The following is a 22,532-nucleotide window of genomic DNA, read 5'->3' on the forward strand; positions in this document are numbered from 1 at the left end:
GGTTGTACGAAATCCGTTTCAAACAATTTGGAGCCGATTTAGCAATGTCCGTCCGTCTGTCTATCTGGCTGGCTGGAGCGCACGAACGGATCAACCGATTATGTCCAAAATTTGGACTTCGTTATATTTTGTCCAAACTTAGTTTAAGTTCGAAGATGGGTTATATCGGTCCACGCCTTCCGGTACCTCCCCCCACAAAAGTTCGAAAATTTGTACGCACGATAACTCTTGAAGGGAGTAACCGATTTGCTTCATACTTTGCACATCTTGAAACTTCTACCTGACTTAGATGAGGTTTCAATATGGACTAAATCGATCCACTTCTCGGGTACCTCCCACACAAAATTTCGGAAAAGTTCAGTTTGAGACCTGCTCTCGAATCGCTTCGATTTTTGTTGTAGCAACTTCTATTCACTATCCTCTATACGACAGTACAAGTTTCATCAGGGGCAAGTCGATACTTCCTGAAAAAATAGCCTGAAAGGTGCAAGAAAAACCCCTATGACACCGTGTGTAGAGGTTGGAGCGCAAGATAACTCGTGAACGGATCTGCCGATTCGGTCCAAAATTTGTACTTCATAGTATTTTGTACAAACTTGGTATAAGTTCGAAGAGTTCAAAAATGTTCGGAAAAATATTGCGCATGATAACTCTTGATGGTAGTGACCGATTTGGTCCATACTTTACACATACCAATATATCTTACAAATATATATCAGGATCGAATATGACAACATTTGTCCACTCCTTCGGGTACCTCCCACACAAAATTTCGGATAAGTTCACTTTAAGAACTGCTCTGGAATCACTTTGATTTTTGTTGAAGCAACTTTCATTCGCTGCCTCAGTTACGACGGCAAAAGTTTTTTTTCAGGGGCAAGTCCATACTTCTTGAGAAAACAGCCCGAAAAGTGTAAAAAAGTGGCACCATGTAGTGGCTGGAGAGCACGACAACTCTTGAACCAAATACTGAGTTGATCCACACCTTGCATATCGTGATATTTCTTCGAATATTAGATGGAATTTGAAGGTGGTGCTTGTAGGTCCACTCCTTCCGGTACTTCGACCACAAAAATTCGAAAATATTAGCTAAAATAGTCCGCGCGATATCTCATAAACAGAGCAACCCGGTTAAGGGTCTGTGGGAGGATCCCTTGAAAAATTTTACCTAGTGGTCCTGTTTACAGCGATATCATGTTGTTCGTAGGCAAGTACATGCTTCCTGATATAATGGTTCAAAACCTTTGAATTATATGGTGACCAACTGAAACGACAGGTGGTCGCGATATCTATCGAGGGGAATGACACCCAAAATAAGACACACTTTCAAAATGGAATATGGCGGTCCATTCCTTTAGATACATTCCCCGCAAAACTATTTGAGCTTCTATCCAAATTCATATTTTTGTCGGTTCATGTGCCCAACATTTTCAAAACCCATTAAATATATAGGTTTTTTGAAAAAAGGGTTTCAATTCACACAGGCTGAGGGTATGTCCCTGTCGGCAAAGCCGACTGATCCTTTTTTACTTGTTTTAGATACATTTTTTACCTAATTTAGGCATTTGGGATATCCGTGGACGAAAAATTTTTGCACCTAGCAGAAAGTTAATTATTCCATTTTACTTCAGAATATATTATGGTTTCTACTTGTTTCTTGTTCTAGTAGACACTTCACCCTCAACATTCTCATCATTCTGGTTGTAGAACGTTTTACACGGCACAGAATACATTTATGCCTTTAGATGGTGTTAAAGGTAAGAAGGTAAGTATCCACTTGAAAGGAAAGAGGCTCCATGTTAGCGTAGCTCCTTGGTATCTTTTTTCATCGTTTCAAAAATTTATGATAATCTTTAAATATGGACCAGTACGTCGTATAAGCAATTTTTTTAAATATTTCATACGTAGACAGACATTTAATAAAAAAACGGTTCGGTAGGTACAAACAATTTAAAACTTACCTTTGTGTTGTAGTAGTGGTTGTTGTTGTTGTTGTTTTACAGCTACCTTCTTCTGTCTTATCAAATTTCAAGTTTTTTGTCTAAAAACTCCTTTTCTTCGTTGGGAGGAAATTCGGCAACGTTGCAATTGAATTTTTGTTTGGCTTTTTCTTTTGACAGTTAGTTATACGCACTTTTTAACCAAAAAACAATTAGTTGGCTGGTTGGTTGGTACAAATTGGAACAGTTTGTAAATTAAGATGAACCAGAAAAAGATTGGGTTTCTATGTCACACACTGAGGCATACAGCAGCAACAACAACAGCAGCAGCAACAAAGCAGCTTGATTGAGGTTATCAGTTCTCTGTTATTTTTTATGTATATTTTTTTTAATACGGATTTTTGTTGTTGGCTAGTTCCTCTGTTGGGCACAACGAAAGGAGGAGAAAGAGAGTGAGCGAAATAAAAAAAAAAACAATACACAAATAGTTTTTTTCAGCAAATAGTTTTTTTAGAAGACACGGTATTTTTAGTTTTATTTATTTTATTGTATTACAACAAACAATATAAAATCCTTGTAGTTAACTTTTTGTGTTGAACAGTTTCCTGCTGTTACAACCAAGACCAAGGCGAAATGAAGTATTTTACTGAGGATGTTTTTTTTTTATCTGTCGTTATGACTTGACTTGGCTCCTGACTTTTCCCCCAAAGTCGATGTAGCTATGCGTGCGTGTGTGTGTAAGAATGTCTGTATATCTGACTGTTTCTGGCGAATGTCTACAACAGTGATATACACTTTGTTCGTTTGGTACGGCTGTGACTGTTGGTCGGTTGGTAGGTTATTGGCGGCGGTGACGGCAGCAGACAACTACAACTAGTGGCTAAGTATGGCTGGCTGCGTACTAATAAAATATTTTGTTGGCGTATGACGTTGAGACGTAGCAGAATTACTGTGTTTTGCTTTTTTTATTTAACTGCTAATATTCCTGTTGGACTTTGCCGTTACATCCATAAACAGATACATAAATCGATAATAATTTTCGTCTCGTTTTACTTCGTTGATAATTCTTTTTTGTGTAGTTCTCGTCCTTAGGTTTTTCTTGCTTTTACAACACTCTAAAAGATTTTAAATAATTTTGTATTTTATTTTTCTTGTTGTATTTTAAAAGCTGTGCGTTTAGATTTCTTAGCTCAAATAATAGGCTGAGGAAATATGATTGAATGAATTTCACAAATTTTAAAGCATATGTTTGGGGGTTAGTGGGTTTTCTTGAAGCTTTTGTTGGCTACTTATTTGTTTTACACACTTTCGATCTGTTTAAAAAAGGGTTTTCTCTTTTACCCGTTAAAAATTTCGTTTGAATTGTGATTGAATTTCTTCTTTTCTTTTTCGTAAAAAATAATACCAATATGTTTAACAAACACTTCACTACCGTCTGTGGTTGTCGTCTTTTAGTCAGTGTGAAAAAATTTTCTCAATTGTCTACGTGTTTGCTTTGCACATTCCTCTTCTTCTTCTTCTTCTTTTGTTCCTGTTTTCCACTAACGTCAAAATGTTGTATACTAACGTTTTTATCTTTTGTCTGTGTATGTGTGAGTGCGTCGTGTCTAAAGAGCACTAAACAAGGGTTCGTTAAGCTCTATACTCTTCATTTGCTATATTCCCTTTTCATTGGGTTTTCTCGACAAAAATTTCCATTCATAACCTTTTCCACAATTTGTATCTAGTTTTAAATCTCCAACAACCAGATGTTCTCGTTTGCTTTGTTTTGATGAGAGTGTAAATGTATGAGGAAATTTTTCTCAATGTAATGCGCATGCCTTGTAACTGTCATATGTGTGTCAAATGTCTATAACAATAATTGTGATAACGGTAGTTATGTCAAACAAAACAGGTCTGTCGTTGTTGAATAGTAAACAAAATACAACTCTGTACGTACAGAATACATACAGTGGCTAAAATTGTATGTGTGTTCCCGTACTTTTTTAATGGTAAAAGTAGTAAAAGAGAGAACTGTGAAAAATGAGATACTCATACAACTTTATTCAAAATGTACGCGAACAGGAAAATGGAAAAAACGTCAAAAAACTGGAACAAATGTTAAAGTCGGCGTTTCAGCCAATCAGACGTGTTACTATGTTACTATTTTTACACGCTCAAATTTGTCGAGTAAAAACTTTTTAAAGGGACCGCCTTTCAGCGCCTTTTTTGTTTAAAGAGAACTGAACATTTTACTAACGTTTTGGTGTACGTTAACGCTTTGTCGTAAAAAATGTGTAAAAGTGGTAAAAATTGGAAAAACTTTTTAGTTCTGGAACACAACTTGTGTTTTTATACCCTTGACCATAGTATGGAGGGTATATAAAGTTTGTTTCTCCGTTTGTAACACATTGAAATATACATTTGCGACCCTAAAAAGTACATATATTCTTGATCAGGATAAAAATCTGAGTCGATATAGCCACGTCCGTCTGTCCGTCTGTTGTAATCACTCTAGTGTCCGCAATACTTTAGATACAGTGCTAAATTTTTGCATGCGAGTGTCTTTTTTCTATAAGCAGGTCAAGTTCGAAGATGGGCTATATCGGTCCATGTTTTGGTAAAGCCCTCATATAATGGTACCTCCCGATTTTCGATATTCTGAGAAGTTTAGCTACATTTTTTGACCGAAATATTTGCAATTTAAGATTTGAGGTTCCCTGTGGTCACGAAACATCTCCACCAAAAATATCTCCCGATTTCCCGTATTTGAGGATTTTAGCTACATCTTTTCACCGAAATACTTGTAATTTAACATTAACATGGTCACGAAACATCTCCACCAAAAATGTTAAATATAGGTCCACGTTTTGGTATAGCCCCCATATAACGGTACCTCCTGATTTTCGATATTTTGAGGATTTTAGCTACATGTTATGACCGAACTACATGTAATTTAACATTTGAGGTTCCCTGTGGTCACGAAACATCACCACCAAAAACTGTCAACATAGGTCCACGTTTTGGTATAGCCCCCATATAACGGTACCTTCCGATTTCCGTTATTTTAAGGATTTGAGCTAAATTTTTTGACCGAGCTACATGTAATTTAACATTTGAAGTTCCCTGTGGTCATGAAACATCTCCACCAAAAATTACCAATATAGGTCCACGGTTTGGTATAGCCCAATATAACGGTACCTCCCGTTTTTCGATATTTTGAGATTTTTAGCCACAATTTTTAACCGAACTACCTGTAATTTGACTGCTGAGGTTCCTAGTGGCCACAAAATACCTCCACCAAAAAATTGTGAACATAGGTCAACATTTTGGTATAGCCCCCAAATAACGGTACCTCCCGATTTTCGGTATTTTGAGGATTTTAGCTACATGTTTTGACCGAACTACCTGTAATTTAACATTTGAGGTTCTCAGTGGTCACAAAAGTTCTCCACTAAAAATTGTCAACATAGGTCCACAGTTTGGTATAGCCCCCCATATAACGGTATGTCCCGTTTTTCGGTATTTTAAGAACTTTAGATGCACTTTTTAATCGAACTACTTGTAATTTGACTGCTGAGGTTCCTAGTGGCCACAAAATACTTCCACCAAAAAATTTGTAAACATAGGTCCACGGTTTGGTATAGCCCCCATATAACGGTACCTCCCGATATTCGGTATTTTGAGGATTTTAGCTACATTTTTTACCGAACTACCTGTTATTTGACATTTAAGGTTGTCAGTGGTCACAAAAGATTTCCCCCAAAAATCTACAACATAGGTCCATGTTTTGATACAGCCCCGATATAACGGTACCTACCGATTTTCGGTATTTTGAGGATTTTGGCTACTTTTTTGACCGAACTACCCGTATTGTAACCTTTGAGGTTCCCTGTGGTCACGAAACATTTCAAGCAAACATTGTCAACATAGGTCCATGTTTTGATACAGCCCCGATATAACGGTACCTCCCGATATTCGGTATTTTGAGGATTGTAGCTACCGAACTACTTATAATTTGACTGCTGACGTTCCTAGTGGCCACAAAATACTTCCACCAAAAAATTTGTAACATAGCTCAACGTTTTGGTATAGCCCCCATATAACGGTACCTCCCGATATTCAGTATTTTGAGGATTTTAGCTGCATTTTTTGACTGAACTACCTGTTATTCGACATTTGAGGTTCTCAGTGGTCACAAAAGATCTCCTCCAAAAATCTTCAACATAGGTCCATGTTTTGATAATGCCCCGATATAACGGTACCTCCCGATTTTCGGTATTTTGAGGATTTTAGCGGTCAGAATGGCCATCGAGAACCTCAAATGTCATCCTAGAGATCAAAAAACTTATCCAATAAAAATTATGAACATCGGCCAATGTGTTGGTATAACATTTGAGGTAGCTTTCTTATAAAGACGCTACCTGCCGATTTTCAGTATTTTGAGGGTTTTGCTAAATTTTTTGACTGAAGTATTCGTAATTTAACATTTGAAGTTCCCTGCAGTCGCGAAACTTCTCCACCAAAAACTTTCAACATATGTAGGTCCATGTTTAGGTATAGCCCCCATATAACAGTACCTCCCGATTTACGGTATTTTAAGGGATTTAGCTCAGCTTTGTCGACCAAACTACCTGCTATTTGACATTTGATATTCCCAGTAGTCACAACATTTCTTCACTAAAATTGTCAACCTAGGTCCATGTTTTGGTATAACTCCCATATAACGGTACCCGATTTTGGGTATGTTTTGACCGAACTTGTTGTTATTTGACATTTGAGGTTCCCTGTAGTCATCCATAGAAAGTAGTCAACATAGGTACATGTTTCGAAAACGAAGTAAAAGGTCTGGATAACAGAGGTTACAAAACTATGGGCCATTATTACATCCTTTCTGTAGTTAAATTTTGGGTATCGGACAGTTAACACTTTTTTTGTTCTTACATGTTTCCTTTAGTAATAAGTGTCAGATAAATTAAAAGGAGGTCTGTGTTCCTTTTAAAAATTAAAGTGCGCCCAAGAGTATGCTTTACCAAAAACAAGAAAAATTTGAGAGCAAATCCAAATCAACCAATCAGATTTGAGTAAATTTGATGTGTACAGTCTTGATATTGCCATATTTTTACAAAAGAAGAAGAAGAAGAATGATGGTAAGCCTAGATTTTGTCTAATTCTTAAAAACTGTGCCATGTTATAGATTATGTGTTTGTGTTCGTTTATTTTTTAACATTTCACAGGCAATTAATGCATTCTCCGAGCTCTTCTGGTACGTGCCGGGATAGAAATGAACACCGGACCATATATATGTTCCGTTTGCCAAATCCGCTACCACCACATTGAAGTATCGGTGAGATGTAATGGATGATGCTCTACATCCACTGCACTTCTGCACTTCTAAGGATGCTCTGGCCTTAGTCGCACCCAATATTACTGCGATAGGTATTTTGCTGCTTGATGCACGAGAACATCTCCCAACGTGTCTACAACTTCGTCGTCATCGGAATACAAGACGCCCCCACAGTCTCCCCAACAACAACAAACGCAGAATCTTACACCACAGGCTGTTCTTCAGCGCCCCGGAAATGCATCATTGCTGCAATTTAATTGCAACGGTCTCCGCAATAAGGCCATCTGGATTTTATGAGTCGGAAAAACATCATGGTCGCCACGATCCAAGAAACAAAGCACACCGTCAGCTGTAGCTTGCAACGTTGCGTTGGCTACCACATTTTCCGGAAGAATCGCACAAGAACCAGAGGAGGATGCACCAGTCTGTCCAGTACAGAACTATCTCACTTAACGTTGACTCTAGTGACCCATACATGGAAAGTATGGGGGAGCAGTAAAGTGTGGCACTGCCAATGTAGAGCTGCTTATTTTATACATACTGCCGATGAATAGCTATGCCCTACGTTATATGCCCGATATTGGTTTGCATTTCTGAACCATGGGAAAGGTGATTGGTAATAGTTCAAAGAATTTACCAGTCACCGCTTCACAGAGCTACCCATTCCCTTAGATTCTCGGGTAGCTTAGAGACGTCATCACTGCATATTGATGACATACATGTGTATGTGATAGGTTAAAAGTCTACATAGCTGACCTGAGTGCAGCTCTTCCATCCGAGGAATATGAAAGTATCCACCACACTGCCACATTTTTCACCACTTGGACGGCTAAAATGAGGCTCCCATTAAACACGACCACTGCCTAGGCCAGAAAGTTTTCTAGTTCCCCTCGCATCACAAAAATATAAATTATTTGCTAGTATTTATTATACCAATTAAGAAGAGTTAGTATTTAATTTAAATACGTTTAATTGTTTTAGGTGTTTCACACATGTTTTAGCATTTTAAACAATACAACATTGTTTCCGTGCCTTTCATCCAGCTAGCAGTATGTTTCCAATATATGGCCGTTCAGTGTGTACAGGATTTGGTATGCCATGAGTACTTCCTGCGTTTGGTGCATAACTTCTTGCCGATGTCAGTGTTAAAACAACAAACAATGCCATCAATAAAGTCATCATTGAAATTATTTTCATTTTGACGATATTTTCCAGTACACACGAATAGAAATCTTCTAATAAACTGTAACTGCAAATGACTTGTTGTTGTTCTTTTATAGGCAGCTGAGAGTACATGTAAACTTTATATATGTGGTTACACTATGACGACTGCTGTTGAATTTATACGCAGATTTTATAAAATATAAGAAAGAGTGTTTTATTGCAATCAATTTCTTTAGAAATGGACCATTTGTAACCACAATCTGTTTTAATTTTAAATTTTATCGGTGTTACTAATTTTGAAAATATATGTTTGGTTTCGTCGACTGGAGTGTACACCATACTTAATACTGTACAACACAAAACATAATTACAGGTAAAATCGGGCAGAATGTCAAAGAAGGCCGAAAAATAGTTTACATCCGGAGGTAACCTAAATAGCGGGTCCAATATTTCGCTTTGTGAACTGTTTTGGAAGGATGACGTAGGGGATGGAAGATACCAAGGAACGGTCCTGACCGGTTTTAACATGGCAAAGCCCAGGATTTATCTTGGTCCCTCTTTCATCTCAAGTGGACACTGAGATGGACACTGAGATGAACACCCGTTAAAGGTAGTGAGCTAACATGTGCCGCGCGTTCACCCATAATAACGTTAAAAACTTGGGTTTGGGCGTCAGGTTAGTAACCCTCCCCTAGAAAAAACAGCCTACTATGAAAAAAACGAAAGAAAAACAAACCACTCTAAAGTTGACGAACCCCGCAAACGTTTTAATTACCATGATCTGCGAATCTGCACCTGGAATGTTCGCACTCTTTATAGAGAAGGTGCAGTCTTCGCATTGGCAGACGTACTTGAAAAGTACAAGGCCGATATTACTGCCATACAGGAAATACGATGGATTGGAAAAGGATTCACAACAACACCTAAAGGTGACGCACTGTATTATAGCTGCCATGACGTAAAGCATGAGTTTGGTTGCGGATTCGTAGTTAGTCGTAGACTAAAACATCTGGTATCCAGCTTCACCCCAATGAAAGACTTGCTGCAATTCGAATAAAAGCTAAATTCTTCAACATCAGCTTTATTTGTGCTCATGCTCCCACTGAAGAAAAGGACGAACAGACCAAAGATATATTTTACGAGCGCTTAGAAAAAACATATGACCGTTGCCCTGCCCATGACATTAAAATTATTCTAAGCGATTTCAATGCCAAAATTGGAAAGGAGAATATCTTTGGCCCAACAGTCGGGAAATTCAGTCTCCACAGTGAAACATCTGACAATGATATGAGGCTGATAGGCTTTGCAGCTGCAAAAAACATGGTAGTTAGCAGTGCCAGATTTAATCATCTCGATATTCATAAGGGCACCTGGCTGTCTCCAGATCAGAAAGCAAGAAGTCAAATTGATCATGTTGTGATAGATGGAAGACATTCATCGAGCGTGCTGGATGTACGATCGTTCCGAGGCGCAAACATTGATTCGGACCACTACCTTTTTGCAGCTAAGGTACGCACCCGCTTAAACGTAGCAAACAAAGTACGAACAGACACAACACGAAAGTTAGACATCGGAAAGCTGCAATCACAACAGATAGCCACAGCATATTCCACACAACTAGCCCAATTGCTTAATCAAAGCACTCCTCATCCCGATAACATATCAGCGCAATGGCAAAACATTGCCCCCTCCATGCAAACAGCCGCAAAATCCATACATGGATAATTTTGGTAACTGATATATATAGTGTACTCAGGATATGGAAAGAACATTTTTCAAAACTGTTGGTATCCAATAGCAGCGAAGACGACGAAGATACCACAGACCCAATCCCAGAAGATGGTATTGAATGTATACCGCCCAGCCAAGATGAGGTAAAGACAGCAATAAATCGGCTGAAGAATAATAAGGCAGCAGGAGCCGATGGCTTACCAGCCGAGCTGTTCAAAACGGGAGGCGACACTGCTGATAAGGTGTATTCATCAGCTGGTTAGCAACATCTGGCAGGAAGAACGAGTACCCGACGATTGGAACCTGAGTATTCTGTGCCCCGTCCACAAGAAGGGAGATAAGACTGTATGCTCTAACTATAGGGGCATAAGTCTACTCAATATTGCCTACAAGATCGTGTCAGGGATATTGTGCGAACGACTAAAGCCTATGGTCAACGAGATAATTGGACCATACCAATGCGGTTTTAGACCTGGCAAGTCCACCATTGACCAGATATTTACCCTGCGGCAAATCCTGGAGATGACCCAAGAGATGCAGATCGACACCTACCACCTTTTTGTCGATTATAAAGCAGCCTTCGACAGCCAGCTGCATTCAAAGGTATTCCAAGCCATGTCTGAATTTGGTATCCCCGCAAAGCTCATCCGGCTTTGCAAAATGACTTTAACTGACACGAGGTCCTCAGTTAAAATAGGAAAGAACCTCTCCGAAGAGTTTGGTACCAAAGAGGTTTCAGACAAGGAGACAGCCTTTCGTGTGATCTCTTTAACATCCTGCTGGAAAAGGTTATACGAGAGGCAAACGTCAAAAGAAGTGGCACAATCTACGCCAATAGTCACATGTTACTTGCTTATGCTGATGATATAGACATCATAGGCCGATCTGTAAAAGAAGTAACTGATACCTTTATGAAGGTCGAAGTAGAATCTGCTAAAGTGGGTCTGGCGGTAAAAGGTGAGAATACCAAGTTGATGGTGTCGACGCGCAATGCGTCCATTGAGCTCGGACCGACTATGAAAGTTGGTTTCAATAATATTGAGGTAGTAAAAGACTTCGTCTACCTCGCACCTCCGTAAACACAACAATCGACATCAGTTGTGAAATAAAAAGAAGAATTGTATTGGCCAACAGATGCTACTTTGGTTTAAGTAAGCACTTTAAAAACAAAACCACATTTCGTCAATCAAAAATAACGCTCTACAAAACACTGCTACTACCCGTGCTGATGAATGGCTCCGAAGCCTGGCTACTTGCGCAAGCAGACATGGCAGTGCTTGGTGTGTTTGAAAGAAAAATTCTTCGAAAGATCTACGGGCCAATCTGCGTTGACGGTGAATATCGACGTCGCATGAACCACGAGCTGTATCTGCTATACAACGACATCAATATTGTTAAACGTATCGAGATGCAGCGATTGCGTTGGCTAGAAGAATGAGCGATGATGAACCCGATAATAAGGCGTATAAACACGGACCGCTTGGCGGTGCACGCAGAATAGATGGCGCAAACAAGTGGATGATGATATGAAAAGGCGCGGTATTCCAGAGTGCGAAGCAACAAATAGAGAGAATTGGAGATCTTTTCTTAGTTCGGCCTATGGAACAAATCTTCTGTAATGGGCCAGCTAAGTAAGTAGAACGGTTTTGGAAATATTCGGACTACGATTACTCGTAATCCTTGCATTTTAGGTATATAGTGTCTTTGGCAATATTACTGAGAATGATCTGAGGAACATTTTTGTGGAATATGTTAGCCCTATAAAGTCTAGCTAAATTGGTCTTTTTGGACCCTTTTTTAATAAAGTTTGTAAATCTTCTTTAAGGGTGGGTCGCAGCGGGTTCGTATATTCCACAAAACTGTCCACCATAAGATTTAACTATAGGTCCCAGAATACACCTAAACTGAAAAAATATAAACTAAGTCTAGAAAATGTGAAAAAATAAAAACTCATTTTAGGGTTAAAGACGCATTTTTTCCGAATTTCCAGATTATCTGACAAACCATCATTTTAGAAAGAAAGTGCCAAAGATGAAAATATTCTTCATCAAATTTTAACAAAAGTCACCGAAGACATGAAATCTGTACTTATAATATTTACTGGTTAAATACCGGAATTAATTTTATTACAAAAACCGGAAATTTGTTGTGGAATTTGCTGCTTGTAATTATTTTGCACTTTTCTTAAGTTGATGCATAAAAGTAACATGAAACTTTAGGCTAGACTAACGGCGTCAAAGAATGAAATATTCTACGTAAAATTTCACCATAAGTCTTAGAATAAACTATGTATATACATAGACGTAACGGATTTTAAGAAATTAAAAAATTTTTATGTTGTCTTCCTTTTTTGATAATTTCGAACGTTTCAGATTTAGACCAAAATCACCCATAAACAGCCATTTTTTGATATAAACGTCAAAGAAAAATGTGTTCCGCACTAAATTTTAAAGGAAGTTTCTGTAGACATAACTGCTCTCATTATGGTATATACACAACATCATTTATCAAGGATGAATTTCTATTTTTTCTGAATATATTAGATTTCTCCCACAAATATCCACTTTAGGTGAATAGTGTCAACGAAAACAATAGTTTTTACAACTTTTACGACTTTTACACATCTACCCGAAAATCCGTTCCCGTACACAAAAATGTTGTAAAATTTTCACTTCTCTTTAAACAAAGATGGCGCTGAATGGCGCTCTCTTTAAAAACTTTTTACTCGACAAATTTGAGTGTGTAAAAAATAGTAACATGGATGCCGGCGTCTGATTGGCTGGTACGGCCATTTTTGTGTTCCCGAACTTTTTGAAAAAACTTTTGTGTGACAACAATTTTTTCTAAATGATGTTTTGTTAGACAATCTAGAGCCAATTCGGAAAAAGTGCGTCTTTAACCTTAAAATTAGTTTTTATTTTTTTCACATATTCTACCATTAATTTATTTTTCAATTTTTGTATATTCTCAGTCCTATAGTAAAATCGTATGTTGGACATTTTTTGTGGAATATATGAACCCCCTGCGACCCACCCTTAAAGAATATTTAAACATTTTATTAAAAAAGAGCCAAAAAGACCCCTTTTAGCAAGACGTTATAGGGTTAAAATATTCCACAAATATATTCCCGAGGACATTTTCAGTAATATTGCCAAAGACACTACATACCTAAAACCCAAGGATTACGAGTAATCGTACTCCGAATATATCCAAAACAGTTCACAAAGCGAAATATTTGACCCGCTATTTAGGTTACCTCCCGACGTAAACTTTCAAAATCCCGATACACGTGTCTTCTATTTTTCGGTCCTCTTTCATACTCTGCCTGATTTTACCTGTAATTATTTTTTGTGTTGTACAGTGTTATGGAAGAGGCACCTTACATTTGAAGGTATTTCAAGCCATGTCTGAATTTGATATACCCTCAAAGCTCATCCGGCTTTGTAAGATGATACCCGGCCCTCAGTTAAAATAGGAAAGAACCTCCCCGAACGGTTCGGTACCACAAGAGTTTTTAAACAAGGAGACAGACTTTCGTCCTTAACATCCTGCTTGATATATACGAGATGCAGTTGATTCATATAATTTTGAGGTAGTTAAAGACTTCGTCTGCCTCGGCACCACCATAAACACAACAAACAACGTCAGCTATGAAATAATAAGAAGAATAGTACTGACAACTGATGCTACATTGGCCTCAGTAAGCAGTTTAAAGGCCACATCTCGTTAAACAAAAATTACACTTTAGAAAACACTTGCGCTAGCAGAGAAGGCATTGCTTGGCGTGTTTGGGAGACAAATTCTTCGAAAATCTAAGGGTCAATATGCGTTGACGGCGAATATCGAAGTCGTATCAACCACGAGCTGTACATATCGAGATACAACGATTGCGTTGGCTATGTCATGTCATAAGGTAGAGTAAACAAGTGGAAGGCGTGATCGAAAAACTCAGTATTCCAAATTGGAGAAATGGAGCAACAAATAGGGAGGAATGAAAATCTTTTCTTAGTACGGTTTATAGCACAAATATTCTATAGAGGCCAAGTAAGTAAGTATCCTACCGAAGTGAATTAAATCTAGTGGAGGGTATAAAAAGTTCGGTCCGGCCGAACTTAATGCCTTTTTACTTGTTGTTTAAAGAGAATTGAACATTTTACAACTTTTTGAAGTACGGGAACGCTTTTTTAGGAAAATGCGATAACTGTAGAAGATCTGGAATACAACATTAGTCTATTATTGGACGTTCCCCTATTTATTTTTCAAAAACTTTCTCGAATACTTCGTATTCCTTAAACAAATTAAGGATTAACATGACAATAGAGCAGGACAAAGAAAAAACAAGTGAGCAAAGGCTATAGTCGGGCCGGGGCCGACCATGTGATACCCTACACCACTACCCCTCTACATTTCTTTTAGGGAATATAATCCGACTACCACCAAACATAATATGCCTCTTTCTCACTGGGACCCCCCATAAGCAACCAAAATTTCGTGACCATCCGATCAAAATTACGACCTGTAGCTTGATTGCAACAAATGGAAGAATTGGATGCATTACCGACTATTGTGGTATCTCCCTTGTTTGACCACCTTCGCCAATCTGCTTTACACCAATGTAAAGGTAATATTTTCTTCTTCCATTGACAGGCTTTGTCGTTGGTATACCCCTACTATAAGCCGATATATTTACAAAGAATAAAACTTTGAATTTGTCTCCAAATGAGTTTTTCCCCATTCCGACCCCTAAAAATTATCGGACTATCACCAAAATCAATACGCTTCTCCATATGTGGGGCCCCCATCTACCCCCAAAAATTTCGTCACCATCCGATCAAAATTCCAACTTCTAGCGTGATTACAAAAAATGGAAAAATTGGGTATATTACTGAGTTTTGCAATATCTCGGTTTGCTCACTTACTTGACGGGTATTTCTTTTGGAATACTCCAACCAGAAGCGGAGATATTCGCATAAAACGTTGACTTTTCTCCACATAAGCTTTTCGCTTATTCCGATTCCTGAATATTATCCGACCATCACCAAACTAAATAGGCTTCTTCTTCTGTGGGACCCGCATCTACTCCCAAAAAATTCGTGACGATCTGATCAAAATTGCGACCTGTAGCGTGATTACAAGCAAATCAGAAAATGGGATGCATTACCGAGTATTGCGATATCTCTGTTGTTTGAGCAGCTACGACAACCTACTTTACATCGTTGTAAAGGTGATATTTTCTACTTTCCATGCCTTTTAAAGAAACAAAGATATTGGCTTTGAAATAAAACGTAGACCTTTTCTCCAAATAAGTTTTTGCCCATTCCGACCCCTGAATATTATCCGACCATCATTAAAATCAGTAGGCTTCTTCCTCTGTGGGACCCCCATTAACCACCAAAATTTTTTGACGATCCGATCAAAATTGCGATCTGTAGCGTGATTACAAAAAAATCGGAAAATGGGGTGCATTATCGACTACTGCCATATCTCTGTTATTTGACCACCTACGACAACCTACTTTACATCGTTGTAAAGGTGATATTTTGTACTTTCCTTGGCAGGTTTTGCTTTCGATATACCTCTTAAAGAAACAGAAATATTGGCTTTGAAATAAAACGTTGACCTTTCTCCAAATAAGTGTTTGCCCATTCCGACCCCTGAATATTATCCGACCATCATCAAAATCAATAGGCTTCCTATCTTTGGGACCCCCATTAACCCTTAAAATTTCGCGACGATCCGATCAAAATTGCGACCTGTAGCGTGATTACAAAAAATCGGAAAATGGGATACATTATCGACTACTGCCATATCTCTGCTACTTGACCACCTACGACAACCCACTTTACATCGTTGTAAAGGTGATATTTTCTACTTTCCTTGCCAGGTTTTGCTTTTGATATACCTCTTAAAGAAAAAGAGATATTGGCTTTGAAATAAAATGTTGACTTTTCTCCAAATAAGTGTTTGCCCGTTCCGACCCCTAAATATTATCCGACCATCACCAAAATCAATAGGCTTCTTCGTCTGTGAGACCCCCATTAACCCTCAAATTTTCGTGACGATCCGATCAAAATTGCGACCTGTAGCGTGATTTCCAAAAAAATAGAAAATTGGGATGTATTACCGACTATTGCGATATCTCCGTTATTTGGCTACATACGCCGACCTAGTTTGCATTATTGTAAAGACGGGATCTTCTACTTTCATAGTCAGGCTCTGCTGTTGGAAAGTTTTCAACCAAAGCTGTGATATTCGACAAAACAATTAAAATCGCAAAAATGAAAATTGGGGTTTTATTTGCTACTATTGTGATATCTTCGTTGTTTGATCACCTACGAGCACCTACTTTACATCATTAGAAAGGTGATATTTTCTACTACCATTGTCAGGTTTTGCGTTTGGCATACCCCATATAGAAGCTGAGATATTCGCTTTGGAAAAAAACGTTGTCTTTTTATCCACCTAAGTTTTTTGCCCTTTCCGACCCCTAAATATTATCCGACCATCACCAAAATCAATAGGCTTCTTCCCCTCCGGGACCCCCATCAGCGCATAAAATTTCGTGACGATCCGATCAAAATTGCGACCTGTAGAGTGATTACAAGGTTTAGATGGACAGACGGACAGACGGACAGACGGACGGACGGACGGACTGACGGACGGACACACATAGCCAGATCGACTCAGCTCGTCGAGCCATTCATTTTGGTATATATAAGTATGGGTCTACGACCATTATTTCGATGCGTTACAAACTTTTTGGCCAAAACCAACTTATAATACCCTCCCCACATAGTGGTGTAGGGTATAAAAACAACATAATTTTTTTTAATTCTTGCATATTTACACATCAGTATATTTATGTATGTAAATATTCATAAGGATTGTTATGTAATTTTTTGCAAAAAAAAAACAATTTAATGTGTATGCCTTAAGCCTTGATTGGTGGAACCAACGCTGCTCTCCTTGGTGCTGGATCAGCATAATATGGTCGTAATATTGGACGTGGGTGTAGTTTGCCATCAGCAGGTGGCAATATTGGTACAGGTACACGTGACCGGTACAGGTACATAAGTTCTCGCCGATGTCAGAGCGAAAATCGCAAATAATGCCATTAAAATGACAACGATTGAAATGGTTTTCATTGTTGAATATTTTAAATATTTTTTGTTTTACTGATCAAACGAATAGAAGTGCAATGAGAAACTGTACGTGGCAACGACTTCTTGTTTCTTTTATAGGCAAACCGAGAGAACTGCGCTCGCTATTTTTAATATAGACTTTTAATGATGTGGTTAATGAGTTATTTTTTTGATTTTATATTGAAAGTTATAAATAGTAGTAGTGGTTTTGAAGTGAATTCAAGAACATTCTTAAAAAAATCGATCAGAGTGGCGATAATGATTATTTATATTGAATTTCAATTGGTCTTTTCCTTTACTTTTGAAAATAGTAAAACCGGCAAAAGTAGTAAAAGTTGTAAACTGCTCCAATATGAATTGTATTGTGTATTGAAGCAGTTCTTCGTCTAAGGTTATACCCAATGTCCATTAAAACGAAGATTACTGATGTTTAAAAACGATTTATTAAAACTTTGAACTTTGGTTGGTATCTTCCACTTGGTTTCTCAACTAGTACAATGTCCAAAACTTATTAAAAGCCAGTTGACTAGTTGGTTTCTCAAAGGTTGATCTCAAAGTGATTTTATTAATTTTTTATTCTATTAAGGTACTTGGTTTGAGAAGCGCAAAAGTCGCCTAGACTTACATAAATAGATGTGTATTTTAGTAGTAAATACAAGGTTGCAATGGAATAGTATGATAATATAAATATGTATGTACAGGTTTGCATAGAAAACGTTAAAATTTTAAAACATAGAAAATATAAACAGAGTTGTATGGAATATGTACAAACTTACATAATAAACATTGAATTTAAATGAGAAGATAAACTAAAAAAGATAATTAATAAAATATAAATAATGGTTTGCTTCAGTATGAAGTAAAGGAACGATTTTCGAGTAAAACGTGGTAAAACTTGAAGATTCTTGCACGTAAAGGAACAGATCTAATGTGTGACTAATATTCATTTCGGACCTTGCTAATCTTCTTCTTCTTGTATAGTTCCGTTCTTAGGGTGTTAATGAATCCTATCATAACGCGGAGACCTTATTGTCCATTGAGTTCATACTAATAGAGTGCTAAACAAATAAAAATGAAGACCTAATACCAAATTTCAGCCATTTCGGAGCAATATTGAGACCACGTTATAGGGTTAACATATTCCACAAAAATATTCCTCTGGGCATTCTCAGTAATATTGCCAAAGACACTATATACCTAAAATGCAAGGATTACGAGTAATCCCGATACACTTGTCTTCTATTTTTCGGTCCTCTTTCATAATCTGCCCGATTTTACCTGTAATTATTTTTTGAGTTGTACAGTGTTATGGATGAGGCGTTAACTAAATAATTGGGCGATACCAATGCGGCAAAAGGAGGAAAAGACCCAAGAGATACAGATCGACACTTACCATATTTTTGTAGATTATAGAGCAGGCTTCTTCAGCCCCTTACATTCAAAGGTATTTCAAGCCATGTCTGAATTTGATATACCCTCAAAGCTCATCCGGCTTTGTAAGATGATACCCGGTTCTCAGTTAAAATAGGAAAGAACCTCCCCGAACGGTTCAGTACCAAAAGAGTTTTCAGACAAGGAGACAGACTTTCGTCTTCAACATCCTGTTTGATATATACGAGATGCAAACGTCAAAAGAAATGACACAATATTCACCAATAGTCACATGGTACTTGCTTATGCTGACGATATCGACATCGTGGGTCCGTCAGAAAAAGAAGTAACTGGTACCTTTAAGAAGGTTGAGTCCGCTAATGAGGGTCTGGCAGTACACGGCGACAAGACCAAGTCGATGGAACTCGGACCAACTCTGGAAGTTGATTCATATAATTTTATGGTAGTTAAAGACTGCCTCGGCACCACCATAAACACAACAAACAACGTCAGCTATGAAATAATAAGAAGAATAGTACTGACAACTGATGCTACATTGGCCTCAGTAAGCAGTTTAAAGGCCACATCTCGTTAAACAAAAATTAGACTTTACGAAACACTTGCGCTAGCAGACAAGGCAGTGCTTGGTGTGTTTGGAAGCAAAATTCTTCTAAAATCTAAGGGTCAACATGCGTTGACGGTGAATACCGAAGTCGTATCAACCACGAGCTGTACATATCGAGATACAACGATTGCGTTGGCTATGTCATGTCATAAGAACAAGCGATAATGAACCCGCTAAAAAAGCGTATAAATACAGGCCTCATGGCGGTACAACCTGAACTGGAAGGCCAGGGATTAGGTAGAGTAAACAAGTGGAAGGCGTGATCGAAAAACTCGGTATTCCAAATTGGAGAATTGGAGCAACAAATAGGGAGAAATGAAAATCTTTTCTTAGTACGGTTTATAGGACAAATATTCTATAGAGGCCAAGTAAGTAAGTATCCTACCGAAGTGAATGAAATCTAGTGGAGGGTATAAAAAAACTTAACGCCTTTTTACTTGTTGTTTAAATAGAATTGAACATTTTACAACCTTTTGAAGTACGGGAACGTTTTTTTTTTTTGGGAAAATGCGATAACTGTAGAAGATTTAGAATACAACATTAGTCTATTACTGGACGTTCCCCCTATTTATTTCTCAAAAACTTTTTCGAATACTTCGTACTCCTTAAACAAATTAAGGATTAACATGACAATAGAGCAGTACAAAGAAAAAAAAACAACATCCTTTTTTTAATTCTTGCATATTTACACATCAGCATATTTATGCACGTAAATATTCATAAAGAATGTTATGTAATTTTTTTCAAAAACAAAACAATTTAATGTGTATGCATTAAGCCTTGATTGGTGGAACCAACGCTGGTCTCCTTGGTGCTGGATCAGCATAATATGGTCGTCCAGGAGGGGGTAATATTGGACGTGGACGCAGTGAGCCTTCAGCAGTTGGGAATATTGATACAGGTACACGTGGCCGGTACATAACTACTTGCCGATGTCAGGGCGAAAATCGCAAATAATGCCATTAAAATTACAACGATTGAAATGGTTTTCATTGTTGAATATTTTAAATATTTTTTGTTTTACTGATCAAACGAATAGAAGTGCAATGAGAAACTGTACTTGGCAACGACTTCTTGTTTCTTTTATAGGCAAACCGAGAGAACTGCGCTCGCTATTTTTAATATAGATTTTTAATGATGTGGTTAATGAGTTATTTTATTCATTTTATATTGAAAATTATAAATAGTAGTGGTTTTAAAGTGAATTCAAGAACATTCTTAAGAGATCGATCAGAGTGGCAATAATGATTATTTATATTGAATTTCAATTGGTCTGCTCCTTTACTTTTGAAAATAGTAAAACCGGCAAAAGTAGTAAAAGTTGTAAACTGCTCCAATATGAATTGTATTGTGAATTGAAGCAGTTCTTCGTCTAAGGTTATACCCAATGTCCATTAAAACGAAGATTACTGATGTTTAAAAACGATTTATTAAAACTTTGTACTTTGGTTGGTATCTTCCACTTGGTTTCTCAACTAGTACAATGTCCAAAACTTATTAAAAGCCAGTGGACTAGTTGGTTTCTCAGAGGTTGATCTCAAAGTGATTTTATTAATTTTTATTCTATTGAGGTACTTGGTTTGAGAAGCGCAAAAGTCGCCTAGACTTACATACATAGATGTGTATTTTAGTAGTAAATACGAGGTTGCAATGGAATAGTATGATAATATAAATATGTACAGGTTTACATAGAAAACGTTAAAATTTTAAAACATAGAAAATATAAACAGAGTTGTATGGAATATGTACAAACATACATACTAAACATTGAATTTAAATGAGAAGATAAACTAAAACAGATAATAATTCATAAAATATAAATAATGGTTTGCTTCAGTATGAAGTAAAGGAACGATTTTCGAGTTAAAAGTGGTAAAACTTGAAGATTCTTGCACGTAAAGGAACAGATCTAATGTGTGACTAATATTCATTTCGGACCTTGCTAATCTTCTTCTTCTTGTATAGTTCCGTTCTTAGGGTGTTAATGAATCCTATCATAACACGGAGACCTTATTGTCCATTGAGTTCATACTAATAGAGTGCTAAACAAATAAAAACGAGTGGGTGCTATATAAAGACGATATAAATCTGGTGGAAAGTTGTATACCCCTAACGAAGACCTAATACCAAATTTCAGCCATTTCGGAGCAATATTGAGACCACGTTATAGGGTTAACATATTCCACAAAAATATTCCTCTGGGCATTCTCAGTAATATTGCCAAAGACACTATATACCTAAAATGCAAGGATTATGAGTAATCGTACTCCGAATATTTCCAAAACAGTTCACAAAGCGAAATATTGGACCCGCTATTTAGGTTACCTCCCGACGTAAACTTTCAAAATCCCGATACACATGTCTTATATTTTTCGGTGCTCTTTCATAATCTGCCCGATTTTACCTGTAATTATATTTTGTGTTGTACAGTGTTATGGATGAGGCGTCAACTAAATAATTGGGCGATACCAATGCGGCTTTAGACATGGCAAATCCACCATTGACTAGATATTTACCCTGCGGCAAAACGAGGAAAAGACCCAAGAGATACAGATCGACACTTACCATATTTTTGTAGATTATAGATTAGGCTTCTTCAGCCCCTTACATTCAAAGGTATTTCAAGGCATGTCTGAATTTGATATACCCTCAAAGCTCATCCGGTTTTGTAAGATGATACCTTCTCGAACGGTTCAGTTCCAAAAGAGTTTTCAGACAAGGAGACAGACTTTCGAGTGTGAAGACTTTCGTCTTCAACATCCTGCTTGATATATACAAAAATTACACTTTACAAAACACTTGCGCTAACAGACAAGACAATGCTTGGTGTGTTTGGGAGAAAAATTCTTCGAAAATCTAAGGGTCAATATGCGTTGACGGTGAATATCGAAGTCGTATCAATCACATGCTGTACATATCGGGATACAACGATTGCGTTGGCTATGTCATGTCATAAAACAAGTAAAAAAAGCATTAAGTTCGGCCGGGCCGAACTTTTCATACCCTCCACCATAAAATATTCTGAACTAAAATGGAATAATTACTTTTCATTCCTGTCCCCAACTTTAAGTGGGTACGTTAAAATGTCAGATAATGTTTATGTACATTTATGCTTCATTCGGGAGGCCCTTTTTTATGGTGCCTATAACTAACTATGTATGTTGACAATTTTTGGTGGGCTAGAAATTGGGAGGTACTGTTATATAGAAGTTATAATAAAATATGGACCTATG

The 22,532-nt window shown here is 37.5% G+C and overlaps 1 protein-coding gene across 4 annotated transcripts in view; it reads right to left on the minus strand.

Moving 5' to 3' along the window:
• Positions 1–3,747, minus strand: part of Rab3 (RAS oncogene family member Rab3) — an 83,317-nt gene extending 79,570 nt beyond the window's left edge. Inside the window, exons 1-2 of one of the 4 annotated variants that reach the window (XM_073957983.1) lie at positions 3,646–3,747; positions 1,962–2,360 (exon numbers count right to left, since the gene is read on the minus strand). The gene's annotated coding sequence lies outside the window, so the exon portion shown is untranslated. Of the gene's footprint in view, positions 1–1,961; positions 3,469–3,645 lie in introns of those variants that run through there. The other 3 variants (XM_073957982.1, XM_073957981.1, XM_073957980.1) reach the window with 3 other exon arrangements.
• Between the last annotated feature and the right edge of the window lie 18,785 nt (positions 3,748–22,532).

This window comes from Musca autumnalis, unplaced genomic scaffold (assembly GCF_047663935.1).
Source record: "Musca autumnalis isolate F117 unplaced genomic scaffold, ASM4766393v1 scaffold_5, whole genome shotgun sequence".
Taxonomy (NCBI): Eukaryota; Metazoa; Arthropoda; class Insecta; order Diptera; family Muscidae; genus Musca; species Musca autumnalis.